Source organism: Ascidiella aspersa, chromosome 4 (assembly GCF_963924565.1).
Source record: "Ascidiella aspersa chromosome 4, kaAscAspe10.2, whole genome shotgun sequence".
In the NCBI taxonomy this organism is placed as follows: Eukaryota; Metazoa; Chordata; class Ascidiacea; order Phlebobranchia; family Ascidiidae; genus Ascidiella; species Ascidiella aspersa.
Window position 1 is genome coordinate 22,526,942 of NC_139450.1, and position 21,957 is coordinate 22,548,898.

Consider the following 21,957-nt stretch of genomic DNA (forward strand, 5'->3'; position numbering starts at 1 on the left):
GTACCCTATACTATAAAATACTTGTCACTAGGTGGCAGTACAGAAACTCCGGTCGAGTCTTGGGGTAGCTTTATTCTATTCCTAAAACTTTACCCCTGGGATAAGTTTCCTCACTTTAGGGGGTAAATTAGCTATCAATCTAAATATCCACATCAGCTGACGAGACAGTAAAATAGTGCCAGCTGTAGGTATTGGTAGCATAGTTTCCTAGAAATGCTTTTTTGAAGCTAGCCTAATACCCTATTGATTTTTTATCGCCTTGTATCGATAACGTTATGCTTCGCTAATTGATCATTTTTTTAGTTTGTTGACAATATTCTTATCTTTCAGTTACTTCATTAATACGTCATTTACTGTTTGAATAAATCCGGTTCTTCGGCAGTCACGGCATAGATTAAGGCAGTGGTCTCCAACCTGTGGGTCGCGACCCCAAGTGAGGTCGCCATAACTCACCATATTCGTAATGTTTTAGTACGATTTATGTATTTAGTTTTCTTTACAATGAGGTCCCACTAATAAACGTGACTGAGTGCATCTTCTACATAAAAATTGCTGTTTTTAGCTCTCAAAGAGCTGCTATATCAGTTAACGTACATTTCACAAAATTTGTGTTTTTTGATTTAGCGCAGCAAATGTCGCACTTTTTCTGTACAAGTGTGTCAAACGTAGACAGTAGACGGAGATGTTTAAAGTCCTCATTTGTAACATCATAACAAATGCTGTTGATTTCTAGTAAAACATCCGCGTTTCCTGAGGTTGCATTTCACAGGGCAAATTAGAAAGCATATCCACTTAGAAACACAAAAAGGCTAAGAGGCTTATCGCTAAATACATTTTTTACTTGTCATTATGAATACATTCCCCGGCGAAGTAGGTGCCCGTTCTGCTGCATACATTCGAACACTTGTTTTAACATTGCCTATAATTGTCTCCAAAATGGGGTCGCAATGTAAATTCTGATTACATCTTATTTAAATTGGGGTCGCTTATTTCAAAGATTGGAGACCACTGGAGAACGTGTCTCGAGCAGTTTTGAAAGTTCCGATACACTTTTTGAAATTTCAGTGCTGGTTACACATGTGATTGCCTAATTTTGTCACTGGGTAGGAGAAGTGCGGGACCCATTGAACGGATTTGTTTTTTCGGTAATATCTTTCGAAATACAACTTAAAAACACTCGCGGTTATTTTCTTTGGAAGCTTACATCTATGGGTACCTACATGGAAAAAATAATTGAAATCTGACATATCCTTCTAAGTTTTTTTTTTGATATAAAAAACTTAACTTTTTTTCCCCACAGGACCTATGGAACAAAGCATGACTGATTCTAAAAATACTGCGCTGAGTATTTCTGAAGTGCATAACTGCTCAGTTTATGGTGTGAAAATAGTGGCACAAGAAAATTTATTTTAAGAAATAAAATAAAAACACATGGAAACAAGCATAAAAAGATGAAATGATATTTTTTTATTTCTGGTCGAATTTGCAAACCGGGGTTTTTATATCAATTGTTTTTCTTTTTTAGGAGAACATGTCTGCAAATATAATAATAGTCAAATGTGCGATTTTGTCGAGTCCCGAGTCCGACTCTGACTTTACAGCCTATATTCCGCCAATTTACGTAACTAAATACGGTGAATATTTAGCAATCCACTCATAGGGATGTCATATAATTCATCCACTCAAAATAAATGGTTAGCGGCGACAAGCCTATAAAAAATGAGGTTATGTATATGGTTCTACTGCGCGGCTTGAGCGACAGAACACTCGCCACTGCAATTAGTAAGGACGCTTCAATAAAGCGCGACTTTACTAAAGCCGCGAAGATGGCTGTCCACGCAAGCATTGCGTGCCAACCCTCACAGAATGTAGGCCACATTAGCAATAATGCTACGACGGAGAGTGTTACTACAGACCCCGTCTTTTCAGCTTTCCGATTTGAATTCCAACGCCAAATGGGGGATTTTATGGAAACGATCGACCTTCTGCGACAAGAGGTAGCCGACCTTCGCTCCGGCCAATACCAGCCACTGGACCAGGACGCCAGCAGGTTTGACCTTGGTGATTTACCTAAACAGTCTATCGTACAAATCGCATCTGGTCAAAGGCCTCATTCCTTCGTTAATATTATGATCGCGATATGTTATCTATCAATGTAAATATGCCGAAGCTGTCCCGACTATGTTACGCTTTCTTATGATGTTAGCGTAAAAGGACACAATTCACAAATGTTTTGCACGGTTCATTTTTGTGCACTCCAAAGAGTAATTGCTCGCGGGAAAAAACACACGATATTCGCAGCTTAGTACTTAACCACGCACTCACGTTTTCCCAGTATAGACACGTAACAGGACACAAATGAAACAAGTGGTACAGGGTTTCCGTGGTCTTTTTTGTATCTATGATTTCCAGGAGTTGTTTGCACGCCGTTATTGCGCAACGTAATGTTCGCATGGGGAGTATATGCCTTGTAATTGCATTGTTTGTTCCTATGTTCCTCCCATTAAGAAGCGCTTCCAATCTGTTACCTTGGATAAAGGGGCCTTCGATTTGTTTCCAATCCGCTTCCGCGTTTTCGTCGAGTAGTGTATAGATCCATTTTGTATGTAGGTCTAACAAGTAATTATCTATATTGATCATGCCTGTCCCCCCATTTGCAATACTCGCACTCAAAGTCTCTCTTTTCACCCTCTCCCATTTGAATCCCCATAAAAATGTAAAGAGGATTCGTTTAACTTTGGAGATAAAGCATTTTGGTACACTAACCGGGACAACACTGATTTTAAAGGTTAAAATTGGGATCTTGAGGCTCTTAATAACTGTTGTTTTTCCGAGGAGCGATGAGACCCCTTGCGGACCAGATATTTGATACTATTTGGATTTTTTTCAGAAGTGGTGTGAAGTTTTTTTCAATTAGATCGGCGTCGTTACTCGGGCCAGTGGGAATTCCAACGCCTAAGTATTTGATAATGCTTGATGGACATAGAAGACCACTTTTCTCCATGGGTTTGTAACTGTTTTTACGATTTGTCCCGATGAAAAACGCATTTGATTTGGACATATTTACTTTGCAGCCTGACATTTCGCCGAAGTCTTCGAATATCCTAAAGACTTCTGTAAAATCCTGATCACTACCCGATAGAAATACTGTGGTGTCGTCAGCAAATAGGGACACTTTAAATTCCTTTCCATTTATCGTGATGCCTTTGTAAAGGCCCTGTCTTAAAGCAGCGGCAAGGCATTCAATGCACAGAACAAATAAAGTTGGAGAGAGAGGATCTCCTTGGCGTACGCCACGTTCAACGTTGAACGATTGTGATAGAAAGTTGTTATTAACAATTACGCACGACGGATTTTGATAAAAACACTCGATTAATTCAATAATCTCATGACCGAACCCGGAAGCAGCTAGGGCTGCATATATGAAGTCCCAATTCACCGTGTTAAAGGCCTTGAACGTATCTAAAGACAGTATCGCGCCAGGTATATTGTAATAGTCGGCGCAGTCGATGATATCGAACAAAAGACGAATATTAGTGCCTATGTATCGTTTCGGAATAAAACCATTTTGCGCAGGCAAGATAATGTTGTTTAGTACACTTCGGACTCGGGTGTTAACTACTTTTGAAGCAATTTTGTAGTCTACATTTAATAGCGTTATTGGTCTAAAGCAGGGGTGACGAACCTATTTGCTGTCGCGGGCCACTTTGTCAGTTACCGCTGAGTAAGCGGGCCACACAGCTTTTAACTCATACTATAAAACCTGTTAAAATCATAAAAAATGTTCAATGGCAAGCTAAGCTTACACTTAACTAGTTACTACTGCAATGTACTTAAGCAGCAACAGGCTCATGGTGTTAAATTTCATTATTATTAGTATATTTTATGACACAACAATTAATAAACAGTTGAATCCTGAATTGATGGTTACTGTATGGATTTACACAACTCTACGATCCCTGCATGATATACGCCAGTGGTTCTTATCCTTTTTTTAGCCGCGTCCCCTTTTTGTAATTTTTCTATGCCCCCTACGAAAATCAATTTTTTGATTAATATCACTGAGACAATATGAAAATAGTTAAGCGTATTGCTGGTCGCGCGAAGTGCGAAAAAATTGGGTTTGATTTCCTTGAATTGGCTAAATTGCAATTTAGGAGGCTTTTAGCATTGGGCACACAACAAATTGCTGTGCTCTACACATTGATTTTTATCGGGCTGATTTTGAAAAACGTGTTGTGAGGAAATTGACTCCACAAGTTGTAAGGCAGTGATGTGGAGCGCAAAAAGTCAAGCGCAAAAATGAAACATTACGTTCTCGTTTTTTAAAAGATGTTACGACACACAATATGTTGTGGTCACGTTTCGTTTACTGCCCTTAAGGCAGAAATCGCGTACGCGCATTTTACAGTCACGTGTTTCGTTAATTGTACCGCATTTCTTTACTGTTTTGCCTGTGGTAATTATCACTCGTGTGTGTGCTATGTAAATTGCCAATTATCCAAGCTATATAAGCTTGTGCCTTTCTATTCTTACGCCTTTTTCAATTCTACTCTTCGAGCGAACAATACAAGAATACAACAGAGTTATTGGTGGCCAGTACGGGGACTCGAAGGGGATTCTACCAACTGAACGAGTTCTACGCAGTTTGGTATCGAAGATATTCTTTTCAACGATGGAGAAAGTTGCAAAGCTGATGCAAGAACAACTACAAAAGCAGCAAAGACGTCATGATGAACAAATGAAGCTAATTCTTGCCCTAGTCGAGAAAGCCGGTTCAAGTCAAAACGTTGCACCTTCCGTTGCTACACCAAGCTTTGCTTCATTCGACTCAACATCGGAGCTGTGGGACGACTACTGGTCCAGGTTTACAACGTTTATACAGGCACATGCTGTACCAGAAACGAGGGTGGCTCAAGTTTTTCTTACCAATCAAACCCCTACGACGTACAAGCTTCTATCAAATCTAGCTGGTCAAAGCTCTCCAGCCAAGACGGTAAACGAACTTTCTATTAAAGATATTGAAGGCTTCATGAAGGAACAGTTCGACCCGAAAAGGTTTGTTATTCGGGAGCGCTTTAAGTTTTGGAGCAACATGCAACGCAAGCCCGGGGAAACAGTGCAAGAGTTAGCGGCACGCATTCGTCACGATGCAGGCACGTGCGATTTTCCTTCAATTCAAGACCCGCTGGACGAAGCTTTGCGTACAAGGTTTATTTGCTCTATAGGCAATGAAGCAGTGCTAAAGGCAATCTTCAAAATCAACGCCGACGAGTTAAGCTTTACACGTGCAATTGAAGTGGCAATGCAAACCGAAGACGCTGCAAAGGTTGCAAAGGAAACCGTGTATGGAACTCGCGGATCAGTACACAAGGTGCGGGAGGCAAAGAAAGGTTTCAATACGTCCACACCCACAATTGACAGGTTTAGGAAGAATACATCTTGTTACCGATGTGGAAAACCTGATCACCTGGCACCCGATTGCCGTTATAAAAGAGCCACTTGCAAATTTTGTAAACGTATAGGCCATTTGGAAAGTGTTTGCAGGAAGAAACATTTGTCTACTTCTCCGGTTCAACATGTAAATTCGCTACTTTCGATGAAGCCAGAAGCAGATTTCAGTCCGAAACTCGAGGTCACCGTCAGCATAAACGGTAAAGCTTGTCTGCTAGAGGTTGACACAGCAACCAGCGGCAATTTCATTTCTGTCAATTTCTGGAAGAAACTTGGCAAACCGAGTTTAAAGGAGACTAATCAGCGTTTCAACTCTGCAACGGAACATCTAGTGCCGATACTGGGCGCATTTGAGGCAGACGTCAAGCACAGGACATCTACATGTAGTCTTACAATGTTTGTCTCCGAAGTGCCGCATTTAAATCTACTTGGTCGATGCGGAATCGAGGCGTTGCACATATCGTTGGACAAGTTACTTTATCGTACCGATGATAAGGTAAACTTATTATCTGACGCCAACAACCAAGTAGACGCACCATTACAACATGCTTGTAAAAAGCTTTGCGAGGAATATCCTGACCTTTTCAAGGAAGATTTGGGGTGTTTGAAGGATTTCGAATTAGAAGTGAAATTCAATAACGACGTAAAGCCCATTTTCCGCAAGCCAAGACCTGTTCCATTTGCTCTACAGAATGATGTCAATCACGCATACGATGCTGGCATCGCAAAAGGTATTTGGACTCCGGCGAAATTTAACGAGTGGGGAACACCAGTAGTTCCTATACGAAAGTCACCGCTTCCCGGACAAACCAAAGCCAAGATACGAGTTTGCGGAGACTATTCTGTAACAGTTAACCCACAGCTATCTACACACCGCCATCCACTTCCTCTTCCTGAAGACTTGATGCGCAAGTTAAGTGGTGGTTACGGCTTTACAAAGATTGATTTAGCTGATGCCTACAACCAAATCCGGTTGGGACCTGAAAGCCGAAAGCGACTAGCTATTAGTACACACCGAGGGGTGCTATTGCAAAATGTTTTACCTTTCGGTATAACATCTGCTCCTGGGTATTTTCAATCCATCATGGACGAGATTACAAGTGATCTACAAGGTGTTACAGTTTATCTCGATGATCTTTTGGTTAGCGGATCAACGGCTGAAGAGCATGTTTACAATCTTCGCCAACTTCTTCAACGGCTTAACGACAAAGGTCTACGCTGTCGTTTGGGAAAATGTAAATTCGCGCTAGCACAAGTGGAATACTTGGGACACATTTTGTCAAAAGATGGTATTTCCAAAGGATCAAAGGTGGATGCCGTTATTAAAATGTCATCACCAAAAGATGTGTCCAGCTTACGTTCTTTCCTTGGTTCGGTCCAATTCTACAGCAAGTTTCTGCCTTCACAATTTTCAAGCGTGGCAGAGCCACTGTATCGACTTACCCGGTCAAACATCGCATGGGAATGGGGTCATAACGAGCAAGCTGCATTTTGCAGATTAAAAGAATTGCTGACAGCTGACACAGTTCTGACACATTTTGACCCAATGTTACCTATTGGGATTTCCTGCGATGCATCAAACGTTGGAATTGGAGCAGTTTTGTTTCACCGCTATCAAGATGGAAGCGAGAGACCAATTGCCAACGTATCCAAATCACTAACTAAAAGCCAGCGCAACTACAGCCAAATTCAGAAGGAGGCTCTTGCTATCATCTTTGCGCTGAAGAAATTCTACCAATATATATATGGTAGGAAATTTATTCTACTGACGGACCACAAGCCACTACTGGCTTTGTTCTGTCCTACTAAAGCTACGCCTGCTCTAGCTGCAAATCGCTTAGCAAGGTGGGCACTTTTTCTTGGCCAATTTCAATACGATATTGAATATCGAAAGACATCGCAACATCAAAACGCCGATGCACTCAGTCGTTTACCAGTTGGTGAGGATGCTGACTTAGACAGAGAGGAAAGTGCACATGACACCGACACGGTTTGTGCAATCACCAGTCTTAGTTTACAAGTGCAACCCACCGATTCAGCGTTACTCCGAAAGGAAAGTGGAAAAGATCCAACCTTATCCAAAGTAATGCGTTTTACGAGAGAAGGTTGGCCATCTACTATTGAATACAACGATCCAGTTGCAAAGTTTCGCAAGGTTGTGGATTCGTTGAGTACCAGTTATGGGTGTCTACTGTACACTGTTAAAAATATTGGGTACTTCATTGAAAAAGTTTTGGGTAGTGCAACAGTTTACCCCGAAACAGGGCCAAAATATTTGGGTACCCTTAAAACCTACCCAAGTAGAATTGGGTAGCGTGTTTTTCATAAGAAATTTCCCTTTTTTGTTGGGTAAAAAAACGTGCTACCCAATTGGAAGAAAATGTTTTTTTGGGTAGTAAGATTTCATACCCAATTATTCATGGAACGTTTCTACCCAAAACAGGAAAATTGGGTATTAATCACAAGTACCCAATTCCAATTTCTCGAATTGGGTAATCATAACACCCTAAAAGAATTAGGTATGAGCTTTTATACCCAAAACGCATGTACCCAAAATCGGTGAATTGGGTAAGGTTAACAAATACCTAATTAACAAAATGGGTACTCTTAACTTTCTAAAAACAGTGGTTTCAGCTTAGCATTAAACAAGACTCCAAAGCAAATTTTAAAACGTACAGTTTGGTTTATTTACAAAATCAAGTCAACTTAAATACACAAAAATCGGTGAATTGGGTAAAGTTAACAAATACCTAATTAACAAATTGGGTACTTATGACTTCCTAAAAATTAAATACACCCAAGCAGACTGTTTCAAGGATTCTAACCTAAATTTTGGACAAACAAATTCCTCAAATGAATCAAATGGGGATACTATACATAAAGGGCGAGGAAAAAAATAATGGTTACTTCATTCAGTTTGGGTAGTGCATGAGTTTACCCCGAAAAACGGCAAAATAATTTGGGTACCCTAAAAAACAACCCAAGTAGAATTACTCAATATAATTTTGATTTTTTCTTGTGTAAAAAAACATAATATATTATTGGGTAGTAGGATTTTATACCCAAATTCAGAGCCGAGATTTGTACCCAAAATAAATAGATTGGGTATAGTCAACATGTACCCAAATAATATCGGTAGAATGTTGGGTAAGGAATGTTCACATAATTGGGTTTGGGAACTTTGGGTATTCATAGATTTAACCCAAAACAAACTTGGGTAAAGTTTAGCACCGGGTATAAAAAACAAATTAATGGATCATACATTTTATTGTTCATCGTAATGATCAACACAAAACTTGTTCGATAGTGGTTATGTTAGAAATATAACTAGTTATGACAGTGATTAATGCGACTGTTTTAAGATGAAAAATCGGCGGACCATAACGTCCTATTTCACTTATTAATCTATTAGGCATACCGTTATGAGTTAGTTCAGTAGCTTAGAGCCTAACATACATTAAATCCTCCAGTTTGTTATAACGCTTATTAGGTGTACAAATATTTAAATAACGGCAAATTGGTGCGTCGATTTTAATTTTGAAATTCGGCGCGAGACGTCACACTCCGTTAAGCGAGAGGCATTCTTTCGCCAAGCGCGCGTCTAAAAACGCATTTGTCTCGCCAAGCGCGCGTCTAAAAGTTAGTTTGTGAACCACATAAGTTATGTGTATGTAAGAAGTGTGATAAACATCAGCCAGTTGCAGTTATCGTGTTCTCAACTTTAAAAAGATTGGGATAAAAAAGAAAAGGAAGGTGGATATGTCTAGGTCAAGCCTTTTATGGTAAGTTAAAACATTACTGTTTTTTATTTAATTTATATGTCAACACTTTTTTTGAAAAAGAAACAAGAAAATATACCCCACTGATATTTACTACTTTACCGTTTTTGGTGATCTTATTGTTGGACCCAGTCAAGTTCACACCAAAAACTTGTAGGTTAAGCAATGTTAATAAATAATTAATATAATACTATTTGACCCACCCTTATCCGAATAAAAAGACAATTTCTCTTTTGTTAAATCATTTATTTTAGTTTTTATTTTCATCTTTCAGCAATCCCAAACTGCAAAAAATGAAGTTGTCTCAGTGGATAAGAGTTACAAAAAGCCATTAGAGGTACAAAATTAATATTTGCAATATTTTGCTATTTTATATGGTAATAATTGTCAATGTTGTTTTTAGATATTACCTTTATTTGTACAAGTGTGCTTTATATAGTAAAATGCTTTACATGAGGCAATTTTGTTTACCTAAATAGTTTTGTAACATTAATTATTGCACTTATTGGAACTATAGGTTACTGATAAACCAAATTCCATTAGTTTCGGTACTTCTCATCATGTTAATTTATGCACTTTGCCATGTTTTTCGATCCACTGTAGTGTTTTCTAATTTGAAGTTAAATTTCTGAGAAAATTTTACATTAAAAATCACTAAAGAGTCTTTCCTGTAAATGCACTTATAAATTTGTTTTGCTCATTTTAATATAGTAATGACGTAATTTGGTATTGGATCAGATCCCGGTACATTTTGCCTAAATTTTCTTGTATTAGACATTCCTAATTTTAAGTATAAAAACACAAATATGCATGTAGTAAGTGATATTATTTTAAACTATAGGCACATACAGACTACGGCACTATAATTTCTTTTTAACTTCATGTGTTTTTTTACAGACAAGCAAGGATTATTATCAGCAGTGTCCACTATGCTTAACAATGGACCTTATCTGGTCAGGTGAAGCAAATTAACCAAACGCCATTGAAAAACAAAGAACTATTCTCCTGGTAAGAAATATGTTTATAGCTCCTGTTAAGTGATAATATACAATAAAATAACTCCAAACAATAAAGACTAATGTTGCCTAAAATTGATACTGTTAACATTACTTATTTTATAATTCATATATGTTTAGATTAGTAGAATATATTTGTCTAATGGCTTTTGAGAAGGATCACAAAACTTAATTTGCATTAAGTGAAGGACATATTTTGTTTTTGTAGAAAAAGACAACCACATATCATGTTACGAGGGCTGTCCAGGACTCCCAAATAACCATTTATAGCAGTGTTTGTCAGTGCAGAAAAAAACTACTGTTGTAAAAATCTAACCCCACTTATGCATATACCATTGTGTGTTTAATATGAGTGATGTCCCCACATGTACGTTTAGCCCTTCATTTTTTATAGTCTTTTTGGTGAAACGTTCTTAAATGTTATTAGTGATACGTTGATTATAATTATTGTTTGCAAAATTATGCTATTTTCATTGTAATTTTAAAGTATTTTTCCTTATGTTGTTTTTTCTTTTGTATTTTTATTTGTCAAGTTCCATTTGTTACAACAGTGTTCTTTCTAATACACTTTCTTATTTGCTTCTTAGAAATTGTGGTGAACGCAAAATTATTTGGGTGAATTCTTTTTCTACCCAACAATGTTGAATTTCTCGACAAATGTACCTTGAATATTTTGTATGGCACGAACTAAAATTACCCAATATAGCAATTGGGTGCAACAAAGCGATACCAAAAAATATTTATTGGGAATCCCCACGAGCGTACCCAGAAAAGTGAAGTGGGTACAACCTAATATTACCTAAGAATACCATTTGGGTGGAACAATGCGATACCCAAAAATATTTATTGGGAATCCCCACGAGCGTACCCAGGAAATTAAATTAGGTACAGGCTTATGTTACCCATGTAATTTAGGTAAAATAATGTGATACCCAATAATTTAGATTAGGTAGATATCAGTGGTACCCAAGGTATTTTGGGTATTAATTACCCAAAAATATTTATTGGGAATCCCCACGAGCGTACCCTGTTTGACAAAAAAGTACCCAATGATTTTGGGTATTGAATACCCAATTTTGCTAACAGTGTATGGTTCACGGTTAGTTATACCGGAATCACTTCGTTCTGCAGTTCTACAGATCCTTCATCAAGGACATTTTGGGATTCAACGAATGAAGCAACTAGCAAGAACTGCGGTCTATTGGCCAAATATCGATGACGACATTACTGTTCTTTGCCACAAGTGCCAAACTTGTGCTGAACATCAAAACGCTCCACCAAAGGCACCTGTACATCCATGGATGATGCCGGAAAAGCCATGGAGTCGATTACACATTGATCACGCAGTAAACTTTCTGGGAAGTAACTGGCTTGTGATGATTGATGCTCACTCAAAATACCCATGCGTACATCAAACGCAATCTATGTCATCGAGAACAACTATGGAATTGTTGGAACAAGATTTTGCCCATTTCGGTTACCCCCATACTATTGTTTCCGACAATGCGCAAGCTTTTATGTCCGCCGAGTTTCAAGACTTCTGCAAACAAAGAGGCATAGTTCATCTGACCGGAGCTCCATACTTTCCTGCTACAAATGGTGCGGCAGAACGATTGGTGCAAACTTTTAAAAAGGCACTTAAGAAGTCTTCTAAACCTCCCAAAGAGGCATTGCAAGAGTTTCTACTGCAATACAGGCGTATTCCGAACGCCAGTGGATTTTCACCAAGTGAACTACTTAACGGCAGACAGATTCGGGCAAAAATAGATACTCTGTTGCCTTCGCCAGCACACCTGATGCAACGTAAACAAACACAGGGAACACGTAAACCCGTGAAGATCACTTCTTTTAACATTGGAGACCCATGTTACGCTTTGTATCTTGGTCCAAGACGTACCGAGGATGCTCGCTGGGTTTCTGCCACCATTATTAAACGATGTGGCAGCCGTACTTTTCATGTTAAGGTTCTTCCACGTGGTCCAATTTGGAGACGTCATATCGACCAGCTACGCGCTCGATACGCGTCCGATGAGGATTTGGAACCGGGAGCGGAAGCAAGTATTCCGCAGGGCCTCACTGCTAGGGCAGATTCAGACATGTCACGGAATCACAGCTCTCCTTCATTCGGTCCCGACAATCCTCGACGAACGAAGAGATCGCGTAAACTTCCCGAGCGATTTCACTTCTGATGAGGGGTTTTCGATCTTCGAAGGGGAGATGTTGTGGTCACGTTTCGTTTACTGCCCTTAAGGCAGAAATCGCGTACGCGCATTTTACAGTCACGTGTTTCGTTAATTGTACCGCATTTCTTTACTGTTTTGCCTGTGGTAATTATCACTCGTGTGTGTGCTATGTAAATTGCCAATTATCCAAGCTATATAAGCTTGTGCCTTTTTATTCTTACGCCTTTTTCAATTCTACTCTTCGAGCGAACAATACAAGAATACAACACAATACAACGGCAATATTACAAAGAACGTTATAGATTTGCGCAAAAAAGAGTCCCCTGTTGCTAGCCCGTTATCATAATATAAAATATGGAACAAAAATAGTTCGAAAGGGAACTTTTATCAGTTATCTATTAGTTAGCAAAACTGAAATTAAATAGGGCCGTTATTTCTTCGATGATATAGACAGAAAACATGCAATGGCACTCAAAAAGAATTTGTACTTAAAAAGAAAAAAATTAGATAATTGAAATGACGCGCGTAGCGCGACAATTTTGGGCAGTTTTAAAGGTAAAGTTGGGAAAAAAACAGAGTTTGAACATCTGTAGGAGTGGTGCCTAACCTAAACGAGACCATTAAAATCACGGAAGAAAATTAAATAATCAAGTAAAGCTCGCGCACCCTGAAGAATTGCTTGGCCAGGGGGCGCGCCCCCCGGTTAAGAACCGCTGATATACGCGTTATTTAATTTGGCTATCAGCTTTTGATATCGCATCGCAAAGAGTAGAAGCGGGTCAAAGAAACTTTAAGACTGCCTTGTCCTCACCCGAATGCTTCGCGGGCCACACAAAATGCTTTTGCGGGCCACGTGTTCGTCACCCCTGGTCTAAAGTTTCCCGGTTCGAGATGGTCTTTATTAGCTTTTGGAAGTAAAGTTACTACTGCTTCTGACTGCGAAGGTGACAGTCTACCCGTATTTACAGTATGTCGCCAAGCTGCCATATAGCGGCATTCGATATTTGTCCCAAAAAGCGTCTGTTGTTTCCGCTTCTAATATTTTTTATTGTTCTGCCTTAATTTTTGGGAGATCTAGTGTTTTTAATTTTGAAGCGATTGAGGTTTTGTTTAATAAATTTCCGTTTTGTTTATAGAGTTGCTTGTAAAATCCGACTAGGCCGTCCAAAATGTTGTTTTGGTCAGTTATCATTTATTGTCGACCAACAGTCTGTTAATAGCCTTCTTTTCGCAATGTCTTTTTTCTAAGTTTAGAAAGTATTTTGTATTTTTCTCGCCCTCCTCAGCCCAGCGAGCTCTACTTTGCGCTACGGCGCTTTTGGTTTGGCGCAGCATTAGTTGGTCTAGTTCCGATTTAAGTTTGGACAATTTTTCGTGCAAGGGGCCTAATTCTGTTTTAGAATTTTTTATAAGAGCGTCTTGCGTCTCCCCAATCAGTTTTTTCGTTTTAGATCGGCCGAGTATCTTATAGTTTCTCCCCGAACCACTGCTTTCAAGGCGTCCCATCTAACGTGAGGATCGGTTTCGCCTATATGATTTTCCGCTTTATAATAAGTGATTAGCTTTCTTAGTTTTTCCTTGTAATGCTGGTCATTTAATAGTGATGTATTAAATTTCCAGTAGCCTCTGCCGCGTGGTGCTGGGTTAATGTCAGTTCCTAGCGTTACCATATTGTAGTCGGACATTATGCCGGGAACACACTTGTAACATTTTCGACGAAGGTTCTGCCAATTAAAAAAAATCTAAACGCGAAGATGCCGCTGATAATTTTTGAATTCTTGAGAACTTTTTAACAGTTGGAAATTTGTGGCGAAAAATGTCTGTAAGTTTGTAGTATGTCATGTAGTGCAAAAGAATTTCTCTTGCTTTTCGGTTACGATGTTTTTTACTTCCGTTTTGGTCTAGGACATTATCTAGAACTAGATTAAGTCACCTCCCATGATTATCGGGGCATCGGAAAAGCTGTCAGCGAATAAATTGGCAAAAAAATCTGGATCATCCTTATTCGGCGCGTAATCGTTAACAATTACTATTGGGGTTGCCCTTATTGAATATTAACCATTAAGTATCGACCTTCTTGGTCTACCTGTGTGCCTGAGATGGTATAAGACAGTTTTTTTGTCAATTAGTATGGCCATCCCTCTATACTGCTTGAGGTGCCGTGCGCCCAAACAGCTTCCCCTCCCCATTCCATTCCCCATAACTTTTCGTGTTTAGCCCTACTGTGGGTTTCCTGCAAAAAGGCAACGTGACACTTTTTACGACGTAAAAAATTAAAAATCGACTTTCTTTTCATCGCAATGTTTAAACCTCGAACGTTGTGTGAAACAATATTTAAAGACATAAAAATAATATTTAAACGCGTTCAACACCAATATCCCACTCGTACTCCATGCCACAATCACATCTAAACGCTTTATTGGGGCCCATAAGACAGGAATGCTTTTTCCCGCAACTACAGTTAACTATAAATATGCTGTTGCTACCAGGCATAGTGCCAGAGGAACATATTGCCAGAGGATTTGCCAGAGTTATATTGCCAGAGGAACCTGTTTTAAATACAGTTAACTATCTTATACTTGCAATGGGTATTACTGCACGCTTTACACATCGTTACCTTAGGTAGCGGGTTAACAGTAAAACAATTACAGACAACAGAGTACCTCTGGCATTGTATTCACTCAAGCACGTCTTCCTTCGTCCTGTATTCTTGCTGGAGCTCCTCGCAGCACGGCATCCGTCTCAATATCTCTTCGCATGAAGGACATTGACATGTTTCTTTACCCTCTTCTGCAAGAAGTAACTCGTCCTTGCAGCACTTCGTCTTCATTGCTACGGAATACTTGTTGGAACAACTCCAGCAAACGAAAGTTTTCGATTGAGCCAAAACCAAAGCTTCAGCTAGGCAGCCAGGGCTTGTCAGCGAGATTCTGGTCGCACGTAGGCTTATAGATTTGCTGTTAGGAAGCTCGTCCGGGCTTCGTTGCAGCCTTTTCCTTGACCAGTTGTTGATAAGCTTCGGTGCTTGACTTGATGTTGGCGTTGGATTCAGAGTTGAATCCGCCGAGTTCTTAATAAAAATCATCGTTTAGAATGCTGCTTACGGCTGTTGTAGAGTGTGGATCGTTATCAGCGTTGTTAGCACCAGCGCTAGATTGGGGTGCAACTGCCTTATCGTTTGTCTGTCCGTGCACTTTGTCTTGCTTGGGCTCTTCTTGTTTTTTCACTATCCGAGGAAAATCTTTTTAACCCTTGGGACAGTTTGCTTGTTTGTGACCTTTCTCGTCACAATACTTGCACACTGGCCCACATGGGCGCCCGCAGGGGGGGGGGGGGGCAAGGGGGGCACTTGCTCCCCCCTGGAATTTCAAAATGTGATTATTAGTATTATTTGTAAGTGTAATATGTATTACTTATGAAGGTTAAAAACATTACACACTATCCATTGCCCCCAGTGGCGTATCCAGTGGGGGCGGGAGCTTTTACCACCCTTTTTGTAAGTGATATTATCGTTTTTGGTTCGTTTTTGTCATGGTTTAACAAACTGTTCTAATCGGCGTGCTTTTAAGTAATTGGGTCACGCGTCTTAATCTAATGCAAATCCAAAATCGAGCGCAAAACGCCGTTTTACGTCTTTAGTTTGATCGTAAACGCTGGATAGTTTTTCTCTTTCGTTATTTCTTTAGGTCAGTGGTTCTCAACCTTTTTTCTTTCGTGGCATTTACCTTGCAAACAATTTCTGTGGCCCAATAGAATTTTTATGAAAGAAAAAACTTTAAAATAGTCTTAGAACAAAACACAGCAGAATATATTTAAAAACAGATTATTTAATCAACCGTGCATTAGTGAGTAACTTGCGGCTGAACAATAAATTTACATTCCTGTTTAATTCCTCCCAAACGATTATTCCTTTACAATTAAATATAATGACACAAATGAAACTGAATCTAGCTTTTTAAATTGGTTTGTGGCCCACCTTAAATGTTCTTATGGCCCCCACTGGTTGAGAAGCGTTGGTTTAGGTTGACTGATTAGCAAGTGTGTATTCGACAATTGATAACGCTAAGTCAAACCTTATTTCTTATTTTGTCGCTAAAAAACGTCAAGTTATACGCAGTATGTTTCTCGCTGTTCGGACTCTGCGCTAATATCCGATGTTGGTGTAAATCGACATGTGTTTAAATGAAGCAGATTCTTAAAAGGAGATATAATGGTGACTGTCGTGCGCGTTTTAAAGTATAAATTTTTAAGTAATGATAGTTAACGCAAAAGCATACTCTAAGACCACGTGCTAAGTGTGCAATGGACACGACTTATTTCCCCTCAACCACAGCTTGTAATTTAGCTGACTTGGCACACAGCTCGGCGCAGATGTTGCGCTAATCGTGGTATAATAACACCCGGTAAAAACGATCTTCGTTTAGTATTGCACGCGGTGAAAGGCTTGCTTCTAATTTAGCGCTAGTTCCGTTCATGAAACTTGAAAACTGCGCTGCTGATAGTTGAATTATTTATGATTCTACCACAATTAAACACACATATTTTAAGGTCTTGTTTTGTTTTTTTGCCTAAAGTTAACGATTGCAGACTGTGGTTTCGCAGCTGGCGCCTGACAGGATTGTCGACGACGCACGTGCTCGCTTTTGCTGGACGTATTTGGCTGTTTCTGGGTTTTTTCTATCACGTTTTGCAATCACCATTCTATGACGTCATACTGTCACTAACATTAGGCGAAAAATAGGGGAATTCCCTAAGTTGAAAATTCAGGACACCTTTTTTGATTTTCTGTTTAAGTTTCTTATTGCCCCCCCCTGGAAAAGGGGAATTGGCACCCAGCCAAACTGCAATGTTAATCTTGTCATTTTCGTATAGTTTAACAAATTTCACTGATTCTGCTCTACAGAGCTTCGTGTAAAGTTGCAAGACATTTTGTCTATTGGTGCAAGTTATGTCGACCTTTTGACCTCGCATTTCTTTAATCCCAATCAATTTCTTCCGCGGATAATCCATACTTTTTAAAAGATTCAGAATTTCGTTTCTTTTTAATTGATTAACTGTCCTCATACTGAGGTAATTCGGTCTCTTCAAGCTGGCCGCATTTTTATTTACTACCTGAGCGTAACTTGCTCTGCTTGCCATTTTTCGCTGAGCGCCAGACCTCCACGAGCGCCAGACTGGGAATGCGTGTTAATGTAACTTCATGTATAAAACAGAGGTCGGAAACCTACGGCCCTCCAGTGAAAATCATCCGGCCCGCAAACGCTTTTACAAACTGTACACGATGCCATGTCCCATCTTTAACTGTTTTAATTTAAATATAAGAAAATGCACAAAATTTTCGCGCCCCGCGCGTATCTAATTTGACTTTGAATTATACGGTGATGTGCGCATGATAAATTTCTTCCAAATTAATTCGCTGATGTACTCTTGTATGATCAACATTAACAAAAAGAGTATAATAAATATGTTGATGTTTCGCCTCCTTGTAAATTAAAAGGTTTGCCAATTTAAATCAAACAAACGCAATTTTTTCGCGCTGCGCGCGTTGCTTCCTGTTTTAGTATAACTAGACTCATTTTCAACTGGATCGAACATTTAGGTCCGTCCCCGATTAAGCTGAGTTTCATTATAAGGTAGTCAGAGATTTTAATATAAACTTCAAAATCCTTTTACATGCGCACGCCAATGCAATTTCGTATGCTAGGCCGCCGTATGGACTCTGTAAAGAATGGACTCTGTAAAGAAAGCCTAATTCACTAGGCACTTATAGTTACGTTTTAGGGATAGAATAAGGCTACCCCAAGACACCGGAGTTTCTGTACTGCCAACTAGTGACAAGTATTTTATAATATAGGGTACGTTAATAGTTCCGCTAGGCGTCGCACCATGCATATAGGGGTTTATTTTTTCTCTCGCCGTACAGAAGAGGGTTGGCTCTTTCTGGCGTGTGTTCATCATTAGGGTAGACTCAGCACAAGGGCATCTACACAATTCTAAATTCGGGCAAAAATGCAAACATAAACGACCATGAACCTGCAATAAAATACGCCAGGTGTCGCCACTTGCAAGATAATACCCCCCTGTACAAATTTATAGGGAAAATCCTTTCACCGTTGGAAAAAATATACAAGCCTAACCAGCTTTACTGTTACCTGTTGAATTTAAATTTTGAAGACTATATTTTGCTGCTGTACCTTCTGCTGCTAAAAAAAGGTAAGATTCTAGACCAGCGCCATCATCTGCTCTATTAAGTAGTTCATAACTATTTAAAATTTCTATCTTTAGGACAGAATATCTACTAGCATACTAATACTGAACTGGCTAAAGCGCTAAATATTATTCCATCACTAAAGCAATGTTACGCTATAATGATGTAACAATTACATTCACAGTTAACGCAAGGAACGCGCACAGCTGATATCATTTTACATCTAGTTGGCAAAACATACCAGTCACAAAAAACTAAATCCGTTTAATGTATTGAAAATGTTGAAGATTGAAAAAAACGGGACATATTGGTTCCTAATGGACGCTGGGACGCTGGGACACGGCCCAAAAGAACTGTCCCGCCTAAAATGGTAAGTATGGTAAGGCTGTTAGTCCCGGCGTACCGATTAGTCGACCAAAGTGTCTCAATTTTTTAGTCAGCCAAAATTGTCGTTATAGCCTACAATCCCTACATTACAGGGATATTTTTGCTTGATGTGAACGGTATTTCGCCAAACTTAAAGAAGAGTGATACCTGAGGTGTGTTTGTATAAAATAAATGTTTTGGCAACTTAAACAAAATGTGTTTTTTCGCTTTGCACGAATCAATAACATATTTGTAATGTATAGCTTTTGTATTGAAAGTAACACCTCTCCAAACTTTAACCAAGTAAACGTGTTGTGTTTTTAGGATTAGCCTACTTCTTTATGACGTCACGCTGAGATAAACTTTTGTAACGTCGCGTTTTAACAAAACTTCGTGACGTCATCATTGAATTTTTTTTTCATGCCCCCCCCAAAATTTATAAATATTTTACTCTTAATAATTTGTTTGGTAGCATTTATGAGCAGTACCACAAAAGTCGATCACAGGCATGCCGCATCTTCAATTGTCATGCATTGTTACGTCACAAACGATGTAGTTAACACCCGATTCGTCGGCAAGTTTGGCTTAGCCATGCCACAGCATACTGCATTTTTGTCGCAAAGATAAGCCAAAGGAATATGATTTCCTGATTCCAGGATCACGCCTGTTAGCATAGAAAGAGAAATGTCTGATTCCCGTTGGATGGGGACTTCCCTTTACCTTTTTGCGACTGAAACGCGGGAAAACGCGAATCTAGGCTAAAAGGCGCTTTTTTCAAGCAACATAATTTTATAAACTAATAAAACAGACAAAAGCAAAATAGCCTGGAAAAGTAACTTGGCGCTGGTCTAGAATCCTACCACGATTTTGCAGCTTGAAATTGCGCGGCTGTAATAACGTTATTTGTAAATTTAGCGCGACTGATAATGAAGTGCAAGACTGAAAACCGTTATCGCGACGAAAGTTTTGCGCGTTTGAGCGATTTTTAGTGGCTGGCCGCATTATACGTTGATTTTACATGGAATACGCGGCTATGAGCGGGAAACTGGCCTTACTTCGAACCTGAGCGTGCGTGTTAGCGTTTGGGCGTGCGTATGGGTGAGTTTTGTGTTGTTATATTCATTATTTAATTATTATACTTTCATTATTTAAATTATTATACGACCCACCCTAACCCAAATAATGTGCGTTTTGGTAGGATTCTAGACCAGCGCCAGTAACTTCTTGTACTTGTAGTGTAGGTTATAGTTATAATGAAATGTAATAAATTGGCACAGAAAGGGCATATGCAGGGTTTCTGTAGTTTATGTAATTGGTTGCCCTCTCAACAAACAACAGGGAAGCTCTTTTAACATTGTAGCTTTATATGTTTTCTCATGGAAAGGTGCCATTAAGCGTACAAAATGGTAGCTTGCTATACAAACTTAGCAACGTTTAGGGGAAGTAGCAAATGTCTTGTTTACCCATTAGCTACCATGCAGTACATAAGCACCAGTCTGCTGTTTGAATTTCATTGCACTTTACGCCGAGATCTCTGGCATACAGAAACAACTTTTAAGGTGTGCAATTATGTTTTTACACACCTTGTGTTGGAAATCCTACCAATATTTAAGTGTACAGTATACCAATTTAGAAGTTGGAAACTCTGGTTGTTGCAGTGCTAAAATAAAGCTACGTCTAAAATTTGTGGTCGTTTTACAACTGACCTGCACAGGCTCAGTGGGAGCTGTTTGAAACATGACAAATAACACAGACGCCTGCTGCATTTTGTTGGTAAATACAACTTTATTTGAAGGGGATCAACAGCCCATATACAACAAATAAAACAATTTACAATTTGTGACCAAGCCCTTCTGGAACTGTGCTGACTAGAGTTCCTCTTTTTCCCAGATTTTTTCACTCCTGAGAAACAGGATTGAAAAATGAAAATCCTGACGAATATATTTGTGCCTAATTTCATCATTATGATGTTTAAAACTATTTTATTTTAGCTCCAAGCATTTAATTAATTCTCCCTAGTGCTGACCAACAACCCTAGTGCTGACCAATGATATTTCCACACATTATATACCATGCATCATGCCTTCGGGAAGGCTTACTGAAATTAGTTGGATCAGGATTTTAGTGCAAGCAAACAAAGGCTATTTTCAAGCCTTGCTTGCATGCAAATCCTGATTAAGCTAACTGATTTTGGGGCACCAATTTTTTTCAATTTGGTAAGTAAAGAGTAACGCAAAGAAAAATGGTCTGCAAACACTGCAATACACATTGTTTGGATTACCCTGCAGGTTGGGGTTTCAAGAGTTCACACATTTTTTTATTTACTATTAATAATAATGCTTGGCTAACTCTAACCCAAACGCTAACTCAAATAATGTGCGTTGCAGTATGTGGTATTTGTAGACCGTACCTTTTTGTATTTTTTTGAGCCCCCAATTTTTAGAAGCCTTTCTAAAGGCATGTGTACATTTGCAGAATCAATCATTTTGTTATGGCTCTTGGTCTGTTAGATTCAATTTTTCAAATTCCTAAATTTATTGCATAACATACAACAAATAAGTGCTCTTAATACTATTGAAAGTTGTGTTTTCTTGTCATCAAATTTTGAAATTTGCAATACTGTCCACGGATCTGCAAAATTACAAAGTGATCCAGGGTTGATTTTAAAGTTAAATTTTCACTCGCCAGCAGGGCTGCGGAGTCGGACTCGGGGAGTCGATTTGTTTTGGTTGGAGTCGGACTCTGGACTCGGGTAAGACCTTGTAAATCTACCCAAGTAGACTTATATGGCCGCCAAATGGAAATTGTAATGGTGTAATATTTTCCAACCATGTATTGTGAGTGAATGAATTATTTGATACCCTTATAGGTGGATTGATGAATATCCACGTTATAAGAGTTACGCAATTTGGTGAAATACAGGCTGTAGAGTCCGGGCCAGGCTCGGTACT